Source organism: Mastomys coucha, unplaced genomic scaffold, assembly GCF_008632895.1.
Source record: "Mastomys coucha isolate ucsf_1 unplaced genomic scaffold, UCSF_Mcou_1 pScaffold8, whole genome shotgun sequence".
Classification (NCBI taxonomy): Eukaryota; Metazoa; Chordata; class Mammalia; order Rodentia; family Muridae; genus Mastomys; species Mastomys coucha.
In genome coordinates this window covers 25,525,011-25,534,762 of record NW_022196914.1, presented here as the reverse complement: position 1 = coordinate 25,534,762, position 9,752 = coordinate 25,525,011, and the positions used below count along the sequence as shown (strand labels likewise).

Sequence of the window (9,752 nt, the reverse complement as noted above, 5' to 3'; positions counted from 1 at the left end):
TTTCTAGTTGTTGCTTTCATCTTCAATTCTTAGTATTTAACCAAAAAGTAAGAAAGAAACAATAGTATGTTCTATAAACGAAAAATAAGTTTATTGTTTTTTTTCATTTCAAGACCTCATTGGCCAGATGTATTCATATTATCACAGAACATCCTCATATGAAACAAAATTTATGATGCATGAAGAAAATATTTGTAAAGTCCCTGAACATTTATCTTGCATCTATAGGGAGAATAATTAATTATACACCATGATTCATTTTAAAAAGTAAATGTCTCATGCTGGGAACGTGAGAGATTAATATTGAAAATAGCATACGGTTCAAGGTAAGTGTGATTTCTTTACTCTGCAGGCTGAGAAGTCTAGCCAGGGTGGAAATATGTTGGATTGTGTTGAGTGTGTGTGTGTGTGTGTGTGTGTATTTTTTGCTCCTTCAGTGTTAGGGCTTAAAAGTGTATACTAGAGGTATGTCTGCATTCCAGAAGGATCCCAGACCTAGGATGTCTTTGATTGTGATTCCTTCACAGAGCAGCCATCTCACTAGATTAAAATTCCAGTAAATTGATGAGTACACATTCTACATAGACTTTTAAAGGACATTTGCCTTGACTCTAGAGGTGTTGCAGGTATGTCTGCTGTGTCACACGCATGTTCATAGGTGACAGATGGGAGAAAGTCTATGTCTATGCTCAGTGTTCTGACTTGTGAACATCTGAATAGTTAGTAGCCTAACAATCTCTGAAAAAAAGCAAACCTGAGATGACCACCAGTCTGGCACCTGAAGTGGAAACATCTAGTTCTTTAGAACCTTAGTTATGCCAAATGATGTTTTGATGGGGTACACAGGTGAAAGGATGTCTTGCTAAAGCAAACACGTGAAAGGCTGTTTTTCTGAAGCAGACACAGGTGAAAAGATGTTTGCATAGAGCAAACATGTAAAAGGATCTGTGATGAAGGAATATAAGTTGACCCCACAGACAGTGGGAGACAAGCACTGAGCGTGATTTGGTTTGCTCTGCCTCTCTATTCTTCCTTAAAGACATGCACTGCTCTGGTTCAACCTTATGTAAACAGTGTTGTTGAGCTCAACATGAGATAACTCTGACATTGAGAGAAACTCACCCAAGAACCATTCCTGATGTTCCTGTGGCAGTTGTTGCATCCTGAGCCTCGCCTCAGGCCTGTTGGTGAGCCTGGCAGCTCCTTCAGGATCGAATTACAGCTGCCTGGTGTCTGCTTGCTGAAAGATCTGGACTGTAGCTGCTGGTTTGCACCAGGGTCTTCCTGCCTAGAGGATTGATCTGCAGCTGCTGAATTGTATTTGGTTTTTGCTATAGGACTGAACTGCTATCCAAGAAGATCAAGCTCGCCCCCAAAGTACTATTGCTGAATGTAGCCCGCGCAGTCTTCTCGCCGGGAAGAAGACACGCGGACACTAGGTTCCTTCTGCAGCAACTGTTTATTTGTCTCCATCCATAGGAAAAAGGGGGTCGAGCCCAAAATCCGCACTGCTTATATACACCACAGTGCAGCGTATCTGCCCACAGCGTGGCGTGCCTGCTCATGATTGGCTGTTCGCTCATTACCCTACGTAATGCCCCGGGATGGGCCGTGATGTGGCGTCCTTTTCACTCCATGCACATGCGCAAACAGTTGTCCACTAGGAGTTAACAGCAGAAGTAGGTGCCATCCCGCCATGGCGAATGCCTCTCAAGATTCACGGCTCCCCACAGCTGAACAGGTCCACTTCCCTCATATCCTAAAAACTTTTCTTATCCACTACCTCTGCTGGGTGGTGGGCTAGAGGAAAGGTCGAACCCTTGTTGAAAGTAGGTTGCAAAATATTTATGTCTATGAGCAACAGAGGGGCTGGACAGGGAGCTGGCCTGAGACAACCACCAGTCTGGTGCCACAAAAGACCAGATGGGCTGCCAGGGTGGTGAGCAAGCTGGATACTAGAAGAACCCCATCTGGGACTGTAAGCCCTAGATAGGAGTGAGCCTAAGATGGAGGACCATTTTATGTGGCCACTTGGGTTGCATAGGCAAGGAGCAAGCCCAATGTGACCACCAGACAGGAAGCTAGCCTGAAATGAAAACCAGTCCCATGCCACAAAGGCCCTGGGTAGGGGAAGGCAGGCAATGCCTGAGGTGACATCTGAGATGACATAGCACACAGGTGTGGCATAGCATTCCTGAGAGAACCCAAGATAACCAGAGACCCTGGGCACCACTAAAAAGAGAAGTAAGTGTTGGAGAAATGGAAGAGAAAGAGAAACGGAAGGATGTGGGCACAGTGAAGACAGGCAGAAATAAAGACTTGAAGGTAGTGAGGGACAGCCTGATGTGAATCATCAATGACACCTGAGACCATGGCGGGGTCATGGCCTGAGCTGCCATCAGGGACCTCTTCTGAGGCTGTGGCCTTACAGTAGGAGGGATCTATTACCTCCAAAGGCCAGGCAGATGTCCCTGTTCTGGCTTGCTATTCAGGGACATGTTGATGCCTGAGGGCTGTGAAAAATTGGCCTCACCCCTTCCCTAGGCAGGAAGGGGAGGGAGAGGGAAAGAGAGAGAGAGAGAGAGAGAGAGAGAGAGAGAGAGAGAGAGAGAGAGAGAGAGAGAGAGAGAGAGATGAATATAAGCAGTAGACATATGTTTCCCCTGCCCCTTGCCACCTACAGCAGGCAGATAACCTGGCCCCAAGGTCATTGGAGCAAGAGAGCTGGATCTGCCCTTTGCCTAATGCAGGACTCAGTTGAATGGGATCTGCACTTCCCCTGGACAGCATAAGAGAGCTGGCCCTGAATGTGGGGGTTGTGGTTGAGCTAGCCCCAAAGGCATTCACATGGGAGAGCAGGTCTTGCCCATTGTCTGCTGTGCTTTGACACAGATGAAGAAAGATGGTATCCCCCACCACTTTCTCAACCTCTCAACCTATATGGCAGGTGGGAGAAATAGCACCATGGTCCTGAGAATGGGAGAACTGGCTCTGTCTCTTACTGGGTGGGACACTCAGGAGAGAAGATTCCACACCCTGCTTCAGCATCAGGGTATAAGTGTCTCTGGTTGTAGTGATTAGGTGAGCTAATACCATGGCCATGAGAATGAGAGAGCTGGAGGGTTGGCTTGCTCAGATTCTTCTCATAAGATCCCGCACTTTGAATTGACATTCTCCAACATCTATTCCATTGATTAACTTCATGCTAGAGTGAATGAAGAGGCCAGTCCTACAGAACCAATACTACAGGATCGCCATGACACAGGGTCAAAGAGCATATCTGAGGAGTCCTAGTGAGGTTCCAGTATTGATAGAGTAGCCTTGTATCAGACCAATGAGTCATTGGAATAAACATTTGGAAGCAAAGTTGTGTTGACAAAAGGATATACTGTGAGGTACCCTACAGCTTCCACAAGATTTTTTTTTTAACTGTTGAGGGGTAAAGGTGCAAGGGAGGTACAAGTGGAAGGAGAGATGAGTGGGATTGGATAGAAAGTTAAAAAAAATATTTTTTGACTAATGGTCTTAAACTTGTTAGTTTAAACTGACTCTTTGAGAGGGTGAAATGACCCTTTTTACAGAGGTCACTTATCAGATATCCTGCACAACAGAATTTACATTACAATTCATAACTATAGTAAAATTACAGCTACGAAGTAGCTTAGAATAATTTTATGGTTGGGGTCACCATAACATAGGGATAAAGTTATATAAAGAGTTGTCTCACTAGGAAGTTTGTGAACCACTGATTTAGATGATGTCATTATAAACGTAAAATATGTACAACAAAGGTTTATGTTCTTACTCAAATTTGTATTAATGTAGTTAATATTTCATGCAAATACAAGACAGCAATATAAAAATTATGAGTTGGATAATGCTAGCCATTTTAACCAAAAAAATTAACAAAAGCACTCTCTTTAATATAGTATACAGTTATTTTACCTTTGCCTTTAACTTATTTTGTATTGATTTTAACCTTATTTTTATTGATTTTTGTACTTATTCTTCTGTCTACTGTTTATAACTTTAAGGTAACAGCCACTTTTCTAGTCTATGAGGCAAGGGAATGTTTCACACTTATTTTAAAATGTCTGCATATGTTTATGTCCATTAGCTTCATTAGAATGATAACTTACTCCAATTTAGAAAAATCAGATAGTAAAATCTTGTTGTTTTATCATGTTTATGTTAATTTAGTTGTTTTACTGATTCTACTAAAATGAGAAGATTGGTTGAAGTGATTCAATTTAGCTCAGCTTCACATGGTCCCACCTGAACCAGAAGATGGCCTGGGGTTACTGATTATTATCACTAAGGATCCAGGAAGAAGGAGAAGCTAGCAAGCTAAGGGTCAGAGACAACCAGAGTCCAACAATCAAAGGGAACATATCCAAGGCTATAGTAAAACCTATGATGACATGGAGCTAGTTGTAGGAGATCAATGCTTCTTTTCTTTGATCAATCTAATATTATGTGATTTTTTTTTAAAAATCAATTATAAATATTTCATAGACAGAGATGGCATTATTTGAAAGACAATAGACATTGATGTTGCAGAAGACAACATTGTTTATATTCTGTTTTTTCTACTTTCCCTATTTTATTGAAAATAGACTCTTCTCATACAATATATTATGGTTGTAGTTGCTTTTTCTCTTCTCCAAAGTCCTCTCCACCTCCCCTCCCATCCAGACCCATTCCCTTTCTGTCTCTCATTAGAAAAGAAAGAGAGAACAAACAGAAAAAGATAAAACATAAGATGAAGTAAAATCTATCATATCAAGTTGGATATGGCAACTCAACAGGAGTGAAAGAGTCCCATATGCAGACCCACTTGTTCTCATGATGAGAAGCCCCATAAAACACTAAGCTAATAGTTATATATAGACAAAAGACTTACTGGAGACTCATCTAGGTCCCATGCTTGCTACTTTATTATTTTATGATTTGTTCTCATTGGCAGTTGAACATTAGAAAATGCATTAAGTATTTATATAGCTGTCTTTCATATATTGTTATGTTTAACTTGAGAAAATGTAAAATGATGGACTTTATAGAAATAAAGGTGAAGTAACTTCTACTTCTGGATAAGGTCAGTTATCAGGAAGTTACATTAGAATCTGTCTAAAGATTCACTATGGAAATCATGGATGAGGGAACACCAAGACCCTCCTGTGGGTTGGAGATTTAATCTTGGGGAGATGAGTAGGTTTCTATCCATGTAAAGGGGGAAGGGTAGGTTCTATAATGCAGAGCATAGGGAGCATGTTAGATCTATGTTGGTGAGCAAGAAGTCAGTTTAACCAGTGTCAAGAGACTGAGAAGAAGAGAGAAAGCCAATGAAGATTACATGTAAAGATCCTTTTTAACCTATAATTTGGACTGATTAGAATTGACAAATTCTAGGAAAAACATGTCTGAAGTCAGAATATTTTGTGAGTCAACAGATTCCTAGAAGCATCAACAAGAAAATATTTTCTTTTTCTTTTCTTCTTTTTTTTTTTTTTTTTTTTTTTTTTTTTTTTTTTGGTTTTTCGAGACAGGGTTTCTCTGTGTAGCCCTGGCTGTCCTGGAACTCACTCTGTAGACCAGCTGGCCTCGAACTCAGAAATCTGCTTGCCTCTGCCTCCCAAGTGCTGGGATTAAAGGTGTGCGCCACCACCTCCCGGCAAGAAAATATTTTCTAACATGACCTGGTGGTCTCTACCATGAGTCTTTTCTATTATCACATGGAGCTCCCCCAGAACATGAAGTTTCTTTTTACTGCTTTTTCTTTTGAAAAAACAATAATACAAGTTGAATACCTTATGCTAAGAATTGGAAATTTGAAATGTTCTGAAGAAAAGTCATGGTTTTGAGAAAAGATGTGATGTCACATGAATGGAAGTGACAAATTGTTCCCAATTTTAAATGTATTCATAAGTAGCACTCAGAATTGAATAATGGAAGACTGTAGGCAGCAGATTTGAGTGCACCATGAGTTGAAAGTTGATCTGTTCTTTGATACTGTCACTGCTCTCAGTCTATGCTCTCAGTCCAGAGGTAGATTATACCTTATCACTAGATTATGATGCTACATATAATGTCTTCCCTTTTTACAATTATTGCTGCTACAGTCATCATCATCATTGTCATCATCACCATTATCTACATCATTATGATATTCCTAGACCTCTTACCCAACTTATATTTAGTAAACTGCTCAATAATTTTCTATTACATGAGTTTAGTTTCATCTTTGTATCAGATAGAAAAACCTAAGCACAATGTCACACACTTATGGCACAAGCACTTGTGATTATGAGGCAAGACGTCTAGCAGCCTGGGCTACACAGTCTAGTTTCAAGTAAATCTGAACTATGTTGCAATATCATATCTTTGAAAAAGAGAAAAAATATCATAACAAGGTTAAAATATTACCATGAGATGTCATTTGTTGGTTTATGGTTGAAATAATCTTTTCCTGAACATTTCTTCTTAATTTTTCTAAGGCTAAACATCTTTAATTAACTACCATTAATAATTTGATGTGCTAATTTTTTTTTTACAAAGCATCATTTTACTTTTGTTGTGATAAAAAAAAGTCACATTTTACAGATAAAATGTAAAACCCTGAAATACTGACACATTCTCTTATCGTGCACAATGCTGAGGTTCTCTTTACGATTCACTTTAAAACTGCAATTAAAAATGTACAAAAAAGAAAAGAAAAAAAATCAACCCACAAAGCTTCTGATGTGCTAATTTTATTTATGTCATTTATATGTCACTTCCCCCAAAGCTTTAGGGTTTTTTATTTACACCAAAAGTATATAGCATAGCTATTCATGAATGGTTTCACAATTACCTTGTCCAAATTTCAGATCAATATCAATCCCATATTGAACAGTGCAACAAATACAGTTAGTTGCAAGTGACAGACAAGCAATTTATTTTGACCCTACATCTACTTGACTAATTCTAGCAGATTACAGCCAACTTAAGGTAGAATCATATATTTTCTACTTCTACACCTGTTGTTTTGAAACACCAAAACAGAAAAGATTAAAATTTTGATACAAATAGTCTCTCATAATATAGAAATTTCAACTATAAACCTTAAAGTCTAGGTTAGATTCTGGTAGGTAAATAACTTGAGTGAACATTTGGCTATAACTCTACAATGTACATTGTGACATGCTAATCAGCAAGAGTGATGAGGAGAAAAAGAGGAGAATATTTTGAGATATGAAGAGAGAGGAAGGAATGACATGGAGAGATGACCTCAGTTTCTAACTTTTCAATTCTGTATCCATGTGCTTTGGAAATGTTGTGCCTCAGTTTGACAAATATTCATAAGATCACCTATATACCCGAACAATAGCAAATTCATGAACACGTAGATGCCATTCTTCCCTTATGATTGAAACGTAAGACATTATACCTTTCTTAAGCTTCTGAGTTAGATCTGATACTAGAAAATCCTTTCTAAATTATTGTGAAAATCCTTTGTGCTCTTTAGTGGTTAGGATTAGTACTCTGAAGGTGACCCTCTTCCAGTGTTATCTTTCCCAGATTCTAACCTGACCTTTGATTACAAAGGGCACCTGTTCCATTAGACTCTGAAATATTGATAAGGGGCACTGTCTCAGTGAACAATGATCATTTCTAGGCCAGTGTTTGCAAACAGACAGCCTGCTCAGGTTTCCATTCTGCAAATGTGCTTTGGCTTTAAAGGTCAGGAATGGCACTGCAGGGACTCATGATTGCATTATCCTGATTTCTCAGCTATGAATCATGTTCATTCCAAAGCTGGAGAGCCAGGGCTTTAAAGGAAATTGAGTCATTGCATCATGAGCTATTACCTTCACCTCTTTGGCAGTCAGGGAAAACTCTTCAGACTGGTTGGCCCTGGAAAAGGCCTTTTCAATTATTCCATGTTAAAAAAAATTAAATGAGACAATGAGGCTGTGGTTCTCATTTATATATTTATTGTTTACCAAAGCCTCATTGTGAAGTACAAATTTTATCTATTTTATGAAGTGTATTTAAAAAACTTAACCCACACATAAAGCAACTTATATATTCATTATCAAGAGGTATATAATAGCCTAAACATTCTGAACTTTGTTAGTCAAAACTCATCTCTGCTTAGATATTTATTACAAATACATTGATCTCTTATATATGTCTATGAAGAATGTAGTTTTTGCATGTTTATAATATAAACATAGCATTTGGATTATTAACATCATAAAACATGTTTTTGAAGAAAATAAAACCAAATATAATCATAGCTAAAACACAATAGTTGTACTTCTCATTCATAAAATGGCCCTTTTTTTTTTTTCAGCTGAAAAAAATCATCAGACTATTTTAGATTTGTATTGCTGTAATAAAGCACCATGGTCAAAAGTAACTGGAAACAAAAGAGTTTATTTCACTTTACAACAGTAAGATCATACATACTCCATCGCTGAAGTAACCCATTAAAGGAACTCAATAAAGGAACACAGAGGTAAGAACTTAAGGAAAGACCGTGTAGGAATATCGCATGATTATTTATTCTCCAGGCTCATACTAAGCTATTTTATACATCCCAGGACCGTTTAACCAGAGATAGCATGATTCAGAGTGATAGGCTCTCCAATATCAGTGACTAATCAAGAAAATGTCCACAGATTTGCCAGAAGGCCAATGTGATGCTTGCATTTTCTATATTGTTTTTACCTTTTCTCCAATAGCCCCACCTTGTGACTGACAAAAAATTAATAAGAACAATTGACTCTTTGTCAACTTGACGTATAATACATCACTATTAAACCATAACCTTTTATTTCTTAATTGGTCTCAACTTGTCACATCAATATTAGCATGACATAGATTTGTGGCCTCAGGGAGTGGGGATCCCAGGTGGGGATGGGGAGGTGGGGCTTCCTCTTGGAGATGGGGTGGGGTAAGTAATAAGTAACAAAAAGAAAAATCTTTATAACAAAAAAAAATTAGTACCACGGTCTAAAATACAGATTATCTTTTTCATGCCCATTAAAAAACAAAAACAAAAGTAAACAAACAAAAAACCAATGACTAACTGCAACCAAGTTCTGACACTGGAAGCCTCATTTGGTGACAAGAAACGGCTATTTGATACCCTGTATCCCCTTTACTAAGAGCCCTCATTAAGATCACCTTCATACAGTCCAGGAACTTTCCACTGCATTAGATTTCCATGTCACTCTCCGAATACCCCTCCAATTCCAGCCTTTCCATTCATTTGCCTGCTCACTTATGATGTTATTATTTTAACAGCTAAGTAACACACCATTGTGTAACTGTACTACATTTTCTTTTACAATCTTCTGTTGAGGGACATCTAGGTTGTTTCCATATTGAAATCCCCAAACAATCCAGGCTATTGCCAGGATAAAAGGTTGCTCTCCACAAACTGACAGTGGGGCTTTGCTGCCAAGGACAATACCCATACAACTCATTGAACATGGAAAATTTGAGTTGGTGCCTGCATGGAGCCTTCACTTTCATGTTCTAGTCTCCTTGGTGCAGGAAGGTACTCTTCAGGTGACAGAAAGAGAAATGTAGACACCAACCCAGCCACAAAACTTTTGACTTACAATTTACTCTGCCTGCAAATATATGCTAAGGCAACGGTGGCACAAAACTTGTGGGAGTAACCAACCAATGTCTGATTTGACTTAAGGCCTGCTCCATGAGAGGGAACCCACACCAAACACCGCTTGGGTAACCAAGAACAG

At 38.8% G+C, this 9,752-nt stretch overlaps 1 non-coding gene across 1 annotated transcript; it reads left to right on the top strand.

Annotated features, from left to right (window-relative positions):
- The first annotated feature begins 604 nt into the window (after window positions 1-604).
- On the top strand, window positions 605-736 carry LOC116084005. Its single transcript, XR_004115984.1, has one exon. It is a non-coding gene; the product is annotated as a small nucleolar RNA SNORA17 (small nucleolar RNA).
- The last annotated feature ends 9,016 nt before the right edge of the window (window positions 737-9,752 follow it).